Source organism: Pteropus alecto, unplaced genomic scaffold, assembly GCF_000325575.1.
Source record: "Pteropus alecto unplaced genomic scaffold, ASM32557v1 scaffold238, whole genome shotgun sequence".
Classification (NCBI taxonomy): Eukaryota; Metazoa; Chordata; class Mammalia; order Chiroptera; family Pteropodidae; genus Pteropus; species Pteropus alecto.
The window spans coordinates 119,625-131,972 of record NW_006442104.1 but is presented as its reverse complement, the minus strand read 5'-3'; the positions used below and the strand labels follow the sequence as shown (position 1 = coordinate 131,972).

The 12,348-nt window shown below is 40.9% G+C and overlaps 1 long non-coding RNA gene across 1 annotated transcript in view; it reads right to left on the bottom strand.

The window, feature by feature from the left end:
- LOC112469225 overlaps positions 1–12,348 on the bottom strand; it is a 294,384-nt gene that overhangs the window by 164,200 nt on the left and 117,836 nt on the right. The window lies entirely within an intron of this gene.

Sequence of the window (12,348 nt, the reverse complement as noted above, 5' to 3'; positions counted from 1 at the left end):
GTCCCTCCACAGGACTTTGTGAGGGAACTTGTTTTGTAATGAAATGCTTAGAAGACGAGAACTCAAGAAGGCTAAATAGGTTTTCGTTTTTTTGTGGGACTTTAAGAACCTGGGATGTACACTGTGAATCTCTAAGACTATCCCCCCACCACACCTCCCTACTCCCAGTTTTTAAAAGTAGAACCATTATTAATACCTGGAAGAACTAGAAAGACAACTTACAGCTTAGGAAATGTTGGTCTAAAGTAACGACCATTTCCATTTTATTTATTTGTTATCCAGTGTGTATTTATCTCCCTAATCAAGTTGTATGTTTCATCCCTGTGAGCAGACATCGAGCTTTATATTTCATACAGACCCCGGTCTAATGTTTGCTTAAAGCGCGTGCTCAATAAAATTATTAAATGACTGGTGTTTAATTTATAAACAGATCACCCTAATTTTCAAAACTTGGACTTCATGTGAAGACATCTATTTATTCTTACTGAGCTGTGATTTCTTTTAATCATGCTTTAGGTATTAATAGTGGTGTAAAGAACAGGAGATCTGGAGCAGGAAGACAGTATCATTCCTGGTTCTGAGCATTACTGACTTGTTGGTCTTGATAACACCTGTGGCTCAGTTCTCTCCTCTGTATAATGGGAACCCGACACCGCTCGCTGTGCAGGTAATGCTGGTGAAAAATGGTTTTCAAGGTGACACACACAGTCTAATTGTAAACTTGAGAGAAATCTATACCTGTCTGAGATAGGTGACCCTGTCAGCGCACTTGTAAGTGCAGAAACTGTCAAGGTTAAGTGATCGTTCTTTCCAAAGAGCTTTTTTTTTTTTTTGAGAGGCCGCTGCTAGGGTGGGTACCTCTCAGGGTTGTCCTTCCATTGGCTCACTCTACTTTCGCCTTAGGATCTCCATTCATTGGGACACAAGGCTGAAAAGCTTTATGGCACTTAATATTGTGAGAGAAATGAATCTGAATAAAGAATCACATCGAAGCATTGCTAACGTTGATGAATTAGCACCAAGGAGCTCTTCAAGATGTCATTTTTTAAGCTTTTTGAAGGATCAGTCTTCAATGGTTTGCGCTAAGGAATTTTAATTTTGAGAGCTGCATAGACAAATGCCTGCACACAAATAATTTAATGTCCACCTCCAAGAGAGTAAAGAAAAGTGCTTATGAAGGAAAATTTCACCTTTCTACTTCACCAGCTTCCTGCTGGGGCAGAGTTTCTCTTTGCTCAAAGTCGAGCATTGACAAATTTCTTCCAAGTAGGTTGTTTTATGAGTAGGGAGGGAGTATATATTTAAAATGATGAAACGCAGTTGAGAAATTATCCACTATTTCTTTCCGATCATGTATAAAGGCAAATCAACTCCACTAGTAATGGACATGATTTTGCTGCTGATAATAATGCATATTTATCACATACCTACTATGAACCATGAGCTCTGCTAAATGTTTTATACACATAACTTCATTTGATGCCCCAAGAAACCCATTAGGTAAAAACCCTTATTATTCCCATTTTATAGATTCGGAAATTGGTTTAAAGAGGTTTAGCGAGGTGAAGCAGCTCACTCGATATCACACACTGTTAAATGGCGAGGCTTGCGCAGTAAATATGGGGTTTTAATTCTAATATTCACTCACTGAATGACATTGGCCAAGACTCTGAAGCTCTAGTCTCGGTTTCTCCAGCTGTGAAATGGGAATGATTAGGGCCCATTTCAGAATATGAGAGAGTCTATGAGAAAAAAAACAAAACAAAACCCACAAACATTGTCTACTATAAAGAGTATGAAATGTTTAGGGTGTTTTCATTTATTTTTTAGTAATTCATGATTATTGGTACTCTTGGCTAACTCTAGCAAGGCTGACCCTGGATTCTGAGTGCCTGGGTGAGACCCTGCAAGCATCACCTGTTTGCCGTATAACCTTGGTCAAGTGACCAACCTCCCTGGGCCTCAGGATCCTCCTTTGTAAAACCCACATGTCCCGGTGTCTGCCTGAGAACGGCCCTGACACAGATGCACTTCGTGACTTTTACTTATCACTATCACCATTGCAGTGGCTTTTCCTCGGAAGCATCCTTCTGACATAAGCTCGGGAGAAGACACTGGCAAAGAAGTCAGGGAACAGGGCACGACCCCAGCTTCCCTGCCGGCGTGAAAGGCCCTTCCCCCGGACGAACTTCCTCCAGGAACGCGGGCTTCTGCCTCTCCTGTACATTTCGCCTTCCCCACTTGTCTCCTCTATTCACACGCTCCAAGGAAAGACAAATCAGCAAAACCCCAAGGGAGTCACTGTTATGAGGATAATTATGAACTTGCTGAGTCCTTGCAGTGTTTATCATTTAGGTGTTAAGGACAGATCATTTAAGGCCCGTGAGCATCTAGTCTCTTACAACTGTGAAAACCTGGTTCATAGAAACCCGGGTTTGGGGTTGTGCATCCACTTCGATGTGCCCCCTCAACAAATTGCTGCCGAGAGCACTCCCTGGGGCATTCCATGACAAGGTGAAACCCCTTATTGGTTCAAATTTACATTTTTCCTGTGTTTGCATATTTCCGTCGCATTTCCTTTGTTACTAGTGTACTGAGTCCTTATACGTTCGCACTGCCTTTACCGCAGTTCGAAATGATTTCTCAGAAATGGGATGTTAAAAATCCTAGGGTGTGATACTAAGAATGGCAGAGAGCCTCCTTGGTAAGGCTTCAAGCACGTTCAGAATTGGTCTAGAAAATATTTTTTTCCCCCAAGGACATCAGGTAGAGACCAATATAGGTGCTGACAATTATGTGTAAGAATCTATTAAATAATCCATCTTGATGGCTAGAAACCCAGGCTGGTAGTGAGGAGAGGCCTGTGGTGATTTATTTCAGGAGAAGGAGGATGTAAATGTTTACTGAGTACTTTCTAAGTACTGGGCATCGAGTCAAACATTTTCGTATCCCCTCTAACATGTGATTTAATCTAAAGTAATAATTTAATGTGATTCTCACAACAATTTGGTGACATGGGTATTATCTCTCTTATAAAGAAAGAATCAGAGGCTGTCAGAAACTTAGGCACAGAAAGGTTAAATAAATTAGACATGATCTTCATCACTTTATCTGTTGATTATAACTAATTGTCCCAAACTTCAGTGGCTTAAAACAGCAAAGGTTTATTTTCTCACAGTTCTTGGCATGTGAGAAGCACAGCATAAGTGATTGCTATTTTCGTTGGCGACGTTGCTGTTCTTGATGCTGTGTGTAGCTGAACTGGGTTTTGCGTTGCATAGAATTATGGAAGGTAAGGTTACAGAATAGTAATAACTCAGGCAAGTGTTTGTTATTCTAAGTGCATTACATCTGTGAAGTCAGTTAAAATTCACAATAACTCAATAAGGTAGATACTAGTATTATCCCCATTTCAGAGATAAGGAGAGATGTTATGCCTTGCTCAAGGTTACACAGCCAGTAAGTGGCACAGAAAAAGTCAAGCCGCAACAGCGTGGTTGCAGAATCATTCCCGACCTCGACAGCGTACAGCCTAAGAACTGGATTAAGGAGCCTGTACACCGTGACTATAGCACCTTGTCCAGGGAATGACTGGGAGTGACCGAAGACAAAGGTGGTAAGATGATTACGTTTAAGTATTTAAAAAGTGGCCCTGAGCGCCGTGCGCAGCATAGATCAGAGAGACAGGAAGCTAGAAACAGGAAGACTGGAAGAATGTGTATTTTGGAGGACAGTGTGAAAGCTGGTCTGGTGGCTGAGAGAAGGGTCACTTTGAGAAGTTATTGGGGAAATAATATTGAAGAACTGTGTTCTCTTACTGAAAACTTTAAGTTTTTCTTGTGTCAACATCTTGTGCCAGATACTATTTATGATCATATATAAAGGCAAATCAACATGGATGGCCTCACTCAGCTTCTCTTTCCATCAGTCATGACTATGAGACTGAGCTTTGGGCATGGGATATGAACGAATGTGGTGCAGGTCACCCCACGCATTCTCCATTCCCATTCCTCTTCCCGTTGATCATGATGGCCACCTCCAGAAGGACTTTGGGAGCCACATGTTCAAGATGACAGAATCGTCAGCTCATTCCTGAATGGCTGTGGAGCAGAAGCCCCTAGCCCCAAACGCACACTTGACTTGCCACCTCACTGGACTGTTACATAATCATACAGTAAACATTTGTTGTGTGTGCTGAGCCATTACAAATTGGATCTATTCGTTAGCACAGTCCAACTAAACTAACTAATACACATCTGATCCAAATAATGCTGAAACTATGGGAGCCTATTGCCCAGAGATATTTTAAACCTTTGATGCGAACTATTTCTCTCTGATGTATCTCCTTCATGCTTTTCGAAACCTCTTTCTGCCACAGTGCTTTGCGAAGGTCCTTTGGGATACATCTTGGGTTAGGGGAAATTAAAAAGAGAGAATACGAGAGAAGAAAAAACAGTAGTTCATGTTTTGGGATTTACAAAAGATGTCATCTGCCCTGGTGAGAACAGCACGATGGTCCCAACTGAGTTTCTGAAATCAGAGTATTTTTAACTTATGACGATCAACTTCGCTGAAGAGGTTATTCTAGTGATTACCCCAAATAGGTAAAATCCACATTTCAAACACAATGACAGGAAACCAGAAATAGTAGGCATATTTCTGACTCTCAGAGAGTACAAAGTAAAGAGTACTCTCTGAAGACTGACACTGGAAAAACAGAAGAAACAGGTTTGTTTCTTTTTTTAAAGAGCAGCCAACCTCAAACTTACTACTAATGACTGTTTCATTTCAGCCTGCCCCCGTGGTTTTGTTTTTTATACTCTAGTAAAATGTGAGTCTTTTGGGTCATTGTGACAGATTTTCCAGCACTAAAAATAATAGGGGCTTAACTGACAAATCATGGGTATTTTTGACAAGATAGATTAGCCCTGGGAAATTATCTCCACCTGCTAAAAAAAGACACCTGAGGGTTACAAAGACTCTTTCAGCGGTTAATTAAGGCTTCTGTCTTTCTTTACCATCTACCTCCATCCTTATTTACACATAGATGACACACAGAGCAGTATTTAAAAATGGGTCGATATTAATTAATCAACAAAGGAATTAATAATTCCGTTTTTCTGTGAATTCTCACGCACTAAAAATATACGAGGATGAGATACATATCTGTTTTTCACTAAAAATTAAATCATTCATCTCATATTGCTTTCAAGGGCATTTATTGGCACCTGCTATGTGTACGTTCAGCTTGTTGATATGAAAACAGAATGTAAAGTGGTTATGTAACCTGATGTTCTCACAGCTAGGAAGTGGTAATCTACCTTCTAAACCACTTTATTCCCGTCTTACTTTCACATGCCTGTGTTCTGTCAACAAGCACTTATTGAAGAGCGACTTTAGGTCTGGTTTTGTGGTAAACACTGAAGATCCAGACCCTATCTCTGCCCTTGTGGAGGTCAGAGGTGAGGAGGAAAGCCAGGTTTAATCAAATGGCCTCATGAATAAATATTTGATTCTAAAATGAGATAAATGCTAAGAGGAAAAATAACAAGGTGATCTGAGAGCGTATAGCAAAGGATCTGATCATAGCCAGTGATCCAGAGTAATGGTTTCCTGTAGAAATTAGAGAACTGACATCTGAAGGCATACCTCACTTTATTGCATTTCGTTTTACTGCACTTCACGGATGTTGCATTTTTTACAAATCGAAGGCAAGATCCTCCGCCAACAAAAAGGTTAGTTACAACTTGCTTTATTGCCATACTCAGTTTATTGCAGTGGGCTGGAACTAAACCCGCAGTATCTCTGAGGTATGCCTGTAGACCAGGTGTCTGGGAAAATTCAGAGAACTGTCTAGAGTCCAAAAATTACACAGTGTATCAGACATCACTCCCCACCTCAGTTTGACACCACTGAGGTGGTCTACCTATGGCTGAAAAGGTCATTCTTTCTACTGTTCCCATTGAAAATTTGGTTTTGACTCATCTCCTGACCAGCCGTCAGTCAACGCCTTCTTGAGTTTCTTTAACTAGATTGGCTGGTGAATAGGGAGCAGAGATGGGAAAGTCAGATGAATCATGGAGCTGTGTGTCTCTCTCTTTAAACCTGTTAAGGCTTTGGCCCTAGTGGTCTGTAAGGCTCAAGCAGCTGTCAGTAAATCAAAGGAGACCCCTAGAAGTCTGATGGCTATTCTGCTTCTTAAACAATTTGAACTCAGCGAGGTGTCATGAAAATACCCTTGGGATTTGGAGTCAGACTGTCTTACGTTTAAATCTGGGCTATGCTATTTGTAACTTGCATGATCTCGTGCTCATCTATTTATACTTCAGTTTCTGAGACTGTATGGGGCATAGAAACGATGACGTCTACCTGCCGTGTGGGTGAAAACGAAATGAAATGTACATAGAAAGCACCTGCACAAAAAGTTGTCAATTAAAGCTGGTTCACTTTCCATAACTCTTCAAAGTTTCTGAAGAATTTTGGAGGGAAGATGCCAATGGCATTTCGGTCTCTTATTGCATATGCTTTTCACATACACTTGAATTTTATAATTAGCTTTGCTGCAGATTTGCCTAATTTTAAACAGTAAAAGCATCTTCCCTTGGCCCATGTTTCAGCCTTCTCCTTATTACAGTTTAGTGATGTTTGACACTGGATGTACACTGGAACCCCTGAGAGGTTTTACCAAAATATCGACACCTGCTTCGATCTCCAAGATAATGATGTCATTCCTCTGAATTGTGGCCTGTGTGTTGAGATTAGTTTAATAAAATAATCTTTTGTAATTAAGCATGTGCACGAGTCCATTGAACTACAGAGATTTTCGAGGGGTAAAGAATCACTGTCCGTCTACGGTCATGCCACCCTGAACAAGCTCGATCTCATCTGATCTCGGGCCTGGTTAGTATTTGGACGGGAGACCATCTAGGAAGACCAGGTTCTGTAGGTATAAAATACAAACAAAAAAAATAAGGGATTGTAAGCTGACTAGGTCCTTGCAATCTGTGAGGTCAACCAAGGGTTCCCTCGCCTAAAAAAAAAAAAAAAAAAAGAATCACTATCCTTAGAACCCACTGGTTTAGCTCTATAGCCAATGTTGTTTCTACTACACCATGTCCATAGAAATGACATAATAAAACCTTTTTGGTGTCAATATGGTGACCGAATAGGCCTGGGGCCTGGCTCATTAAATGAACACTAGATACAGCCTAAAGGAAACCGCTCTTGTACCAAAGACCAGGGGCTTGTGTTTCTCCTCCTTACTTGAGACAGAAAATAAAACTATAAGTAGTATCTTTAAATTACATGGGATTGTGACCCTCTCATATTTCATCTGTTTTATATTGTCTCATGTGATGTGATTTCTGTCACTTCACAAATTTAGGATTCTCACTTTCACTCGAAAACTAATTCTTCAATTAGGGTATGCTGCCACCAGGTGGCAGTAAGGGCCTCACTTGTAATTACTCATTATTGAATAATTGTTAATTCACACATTCATTCATTCATTCATTCATTCATAGTTATTTGGAAAAGTTGATATACTTTTTCACTTACTATCATTTAAAATTTGAAATATAAACTTTAATGGCACAACTTATTTAAGTTCATTTTAGTTTTAATAATGATAAAGATTATATATATGAGTGTGCATGAATAGTTGTATATGTATGTGAAACTATGTCTACGCATGTGAATGCTTTTAGAAAAATTAAAGTTTAAGCTAAAAGTTGGTACCTTCTTCACTACCTCTTATTGATTACTGGTCACAGGATAACCACACATGCTCATTTCTATCTTCTGTAGCCAAAGTTTGCTATTAATACGTTTGAGATTGAGCGCTACTATGGAACTTCAGATAAATTCAAAACTAAAATTCATTCACATAAATTTTCAAACCTTTTAGCAGTATTCCCAATTAAGGAATTATGAATGTAACCACTTTCCCACAGCCTGCTAACGTAATTACTTCTATCAACATTACCTCCTGATATAAGTTATCTTTTATTCCTTCCACATAGAAGAAGTAGAGAAGACAATAACTCGGCTCTGTGTTATTTCTGGGGATAATGAGCCCTCATGACCATGATGTAGCCAGAAGCCGAGTGAGACTCGAAGGCTGTGGGGGTGATTCTCCTGAACCACCAGATGTGCTTGATTTAAATATTGCTTTGAGCCTTTGACAGATTATCTTTCGCATAATGACTTTACTAAGAAACAATTTAGAAATCACTTTTAAAACATGTTATTGTTCATATAGAGGAATTGCTAAAGCCTTTGTATCTCCCCTTACGTGTATACCTACTGAGGAAAGGAGTCTCAGTGATCCACCCCCCCAGCTGACATCACCCATGCCAGGAGACACTGCCAGGGGCCACAGCAAACTGCAACTTGTATGGGCCAGAAAGCCCCCATCTCCAGGCTGATCATGGGACATTTTCACTGCCTCTGGGGTGACTGACTATTCTGATCATCTGAGTTACTTCATGCTAACTGCTGCTGCCTCTGAAAACTAATCATATTCTCTTTTATAAATTAAAAAAGAAAATAAAAAGACATGAGAGGGCCACTTAGCTCAAGTTATCCACATGGAAGAAAGTATGGCCACTTTATAGGTAACTTCTGAAGCCCACACAGCCAAAGTAAGGATATCTGGGCTCAGGGAGATGGTGCCGATGATAAGACTATTTCTCTTTCTTGAAACAGTTTTCCATTACTTTAAAGAATCTGTGAACCTCAGAAATCTATTCAGCTAACCTGGCCTAGTCATATCACTTCTAAGACAGCCTTTTGAATGGCATTTACTCGCAAGCTTTAAACTGAGATAGCATTGTTGGACAACAGATATTTGTGGTTTTGATCCAAAATAGATCCCAAAGACCCATGAAAAAATTTTAAAAGCCATGTCAAACCCCAAAATTCTACTGTGGTCACCCCACCCAACTCTTTCCTCTCCTTTTCTACATCCATTTTCTCCGATCGAATAACCTGACTTAAGATGCCAACATGTTTATCATTTTCCAAAACTCTTACTCTGCTATTCAACCCTTGTAGTGTTATTTAACCCTTACTATGTTTCTGCCACATTTCGATTCTTTCGTACTCTCTTCTTGAGGGCGGGACCCTATCACGGCACTCTACAGTGCTCAATCCTTGATTCAAAGCTAGGATCTTCCACAGAAGCCTCTGGCAACCCATTTCTCTCCTGCATTCATTTGTTATCCTATTAATTCTCTCATCCATTGTGTATTCGTGCAATCAATATTTATTGAGTCTTTATTCTGTTACAGGTGTTGTTCTTGATTCTTGGTACCTAAGAATAAACCAAACAGCCAAAAGTCCTCATCCTCATGGAGCTCACGTTCTAGTGGATGGAGGAGGCCGGGAGGCTAGACAGTGAGAGAGAAGAAAATAAGCAGATCCTGAGGCCTCGTTGACCAAGTCAGGCTGTCTCCACGGAACCTTAGCCTGGCTACAGCTGAGGTCGAGAACGGTTTTCCTGCCCGTGGCTAGACCCGGCGTGAACCCTAAACAGTGGAATGCTCACTGCACTGAAGGCTTACCTTACCACCCCCCACTCACACTGCTCAGCCAGAAAAACTGGGCTTCTCTTCTACTTCCTGCTCTGAATTTTAGTTCACCAAGACTAGAGTTTTGCCTCAAACGTCTAAGCCCTTTGAGTTGAAGGCTTATTCCCTAAACATTTTTCCCAGGCCTGCTTCTGAAGATTTTACCTTGTCTTTCCTCCCACAATCCTAGCTAAAAATACTGCCCCAAAGAGGAGCCATCACCTGGTACTATGGTCAATAGGTCAATGTTGGGAGGGGGCAGAGATTCCCCACACCAACAAACAATTCTCGAACTTTAGGAGGGTGTCCAAGAATTCAATTCAGTTCTGACACTCTTTACCCGGAGACAGCAACGGGTTCCACAGGCTAAGCCTGCCTTCCCTCCAGCCCCACTGCAGATGCCAGTGGCAAGCCCAGGCTATTGTCACCTCTGATTCTGACCTACTGACTATAAAGCAGAGGTTCCCACAAACCCTGATTAATTTGCTAGAACAGCTCACGGAACCCAGAGAAACATGTTACTTACTAGATTACTGATTTGTTATAAAACATAACTCTGGAGCAGCCAGTTGGAAGAGATGCCTCGAGGGTACGGTATGCGAGGAGGGTGTGGAGCTTCCTCTCGAGTGTGCCGCTCTCCAGGCGCCTCCAGGTGTTCACCAAACAGGATACTCTCCCAGTCCTTTTGTTGCAGGTTTTTAAGGAGACTCCATTACAAAGGCACATTGATTAAGTCATTGGCCTTTGGAGGCCACTTAACCTGAAGCCCCTTTCCTCTCCTGGAGGTTGCAGGGTGAGACTGAAAGTTCCAGCCTCGTAATCACAGGTTGGTTCTCCTGGCAACCAGCTCCATCCTTTGGTGCTTTACAAAGGTCATCTCATTAACGTAACAAAAGATACCTTTATCACTCTCAACATCTGGGAAATTTCAAGGGTGTTGGAAGCTGTGAGCCAGACACTGAATGAAGACCAAACCTTATAAATGCCAATATCACACAGGGTGTTCGCATTTCTCTTTTTCCCAATAATTTATTCATGTTAAAATGTAAATGGACTACCAACCGTTTATGAGACATTTGACTGAGAATTGAGGAGATAGAGGTAAACAGGTAGAAGAATAGAAAGTTTTTATCAGTTTATCACATTTCACATGATGTTTTTCATGTAGCAGGTACTCAATCCTTTTTTGTCAATATAAAATTGTTTTAATAACTTTAAATTTGTTATCAGTTGTCCAAGGATTTTTTTTTTTTTGGCTGTATTTTGGCTGTAGTCATTTCAATGTGTGTGTATGTATTTGTGTGTGTATATATATATAGAGAGAGATATATTTATATATATAGAGATATATATAGAGAGAGATATAAATATCTCTCTCTATATATATATCTATATCTATATATATATCTCCTAGAAGATACTGAGTGTGGTTTTTTGTGAAATTATTAAGAAGATATATATGTAATAAAAAACAATTTCCATAATAGTATAGATTTTTGTGCCTGTTACCATCATTTTTGAGAAAAGCAGTTAAATTAACTTATAGTCACTTGATTTTCATGCATAAATTGTCAGAAATTATGGCGAGTTGATGTGTGTACAAAGGTGTCCAAAAGGTTCAATTGGCTGTGTGCGTTTGATTCCGATGGCCCAAGCCTTCTTGAGGGCAGGATGGCTGGACCCTGGAGGAAGCAGTGTGGAAAGGAAAGTCTGAAACAAACATAACTTCATGGATTTAATCAGACCTGTCCCAGTGCCTGAATCTTATGCCCTCACCATGATGTTGCAAATATCCGCAAGGCTATGTTTTCATTACCCCTTCAGGCTCTTGAGTTCCTGCTTCCAGGGGACTCTCACAGATGCCCCACTTCCGGCACTGTTCTGTTCCCCTCGCTTTGTGCTGACTTGGTTATAGAACTGAGATAATTAGTATGGTTATTGCTTGGGCTTGAGAACCACCCTTTCTGAGCCTTACTGTACAGAGAGTAGTAAGTGGACTGACACCAATAAACATCACCCGAGAGCTTGTTAGAAATTCAGAATCTTAGGCCCTAGCCCACACCTACTGAATCAGAATATGATTTAACAAGATCCCCAGGTAATCCATATGCACATTACAATTTGAGGACTCAAAATCTGGCGGAATGGTAAGCGGAAAGCAATGAGAAGACACATCCTTAGCATTGTAGGGAGATACAGGTTCCCACCCTTCTCACCTAGATCTTCCACAGGAAGAGAACTTACTGGTGTAATTGGCTTGGTTTTAGGACGCCGAGTGGCTTAGCCAGGACTAGGGTAAGGTAAGTGAGGCTTGAATGGTGCAACATTTCTGGACGCACCCAATCTAGGGGCTGACCCTGCAATTATAGGAATCTGAGAGTTCCTGCCTCTCTAAATTCTGCATCCCAGAGACCCTGTTTGCCTCACCTTAGTCCTGGCCCTTCAAAGTGCTCAAGTTGATCATGGAACAGGATCAGTAGCTATTGAAAGGTTAGCCACACAAGTGTGAGCATCTCTCCTCTCTCCTTCCTGTGCTTTAGGATGAAAGCCCCTAGAGGTGTTTTTGTCCTCCTCCTCCACTACCTTGCACCTCTCTTCTGTGGCTTGGTAGTTAAATTTGTGTACAAGGGTTGCAGAGACTCTCTAGTCTATTGGTAGGGCCTTGTAACTGTTCCATTTGTGAAGAGTTTAGAACATCAAATCGGCTCAGGATACACCAGACCCTTGTTTGTCTTTCGTCATGGGTCTTTGCGTATACATCTTCCTGATAGCCACAAAG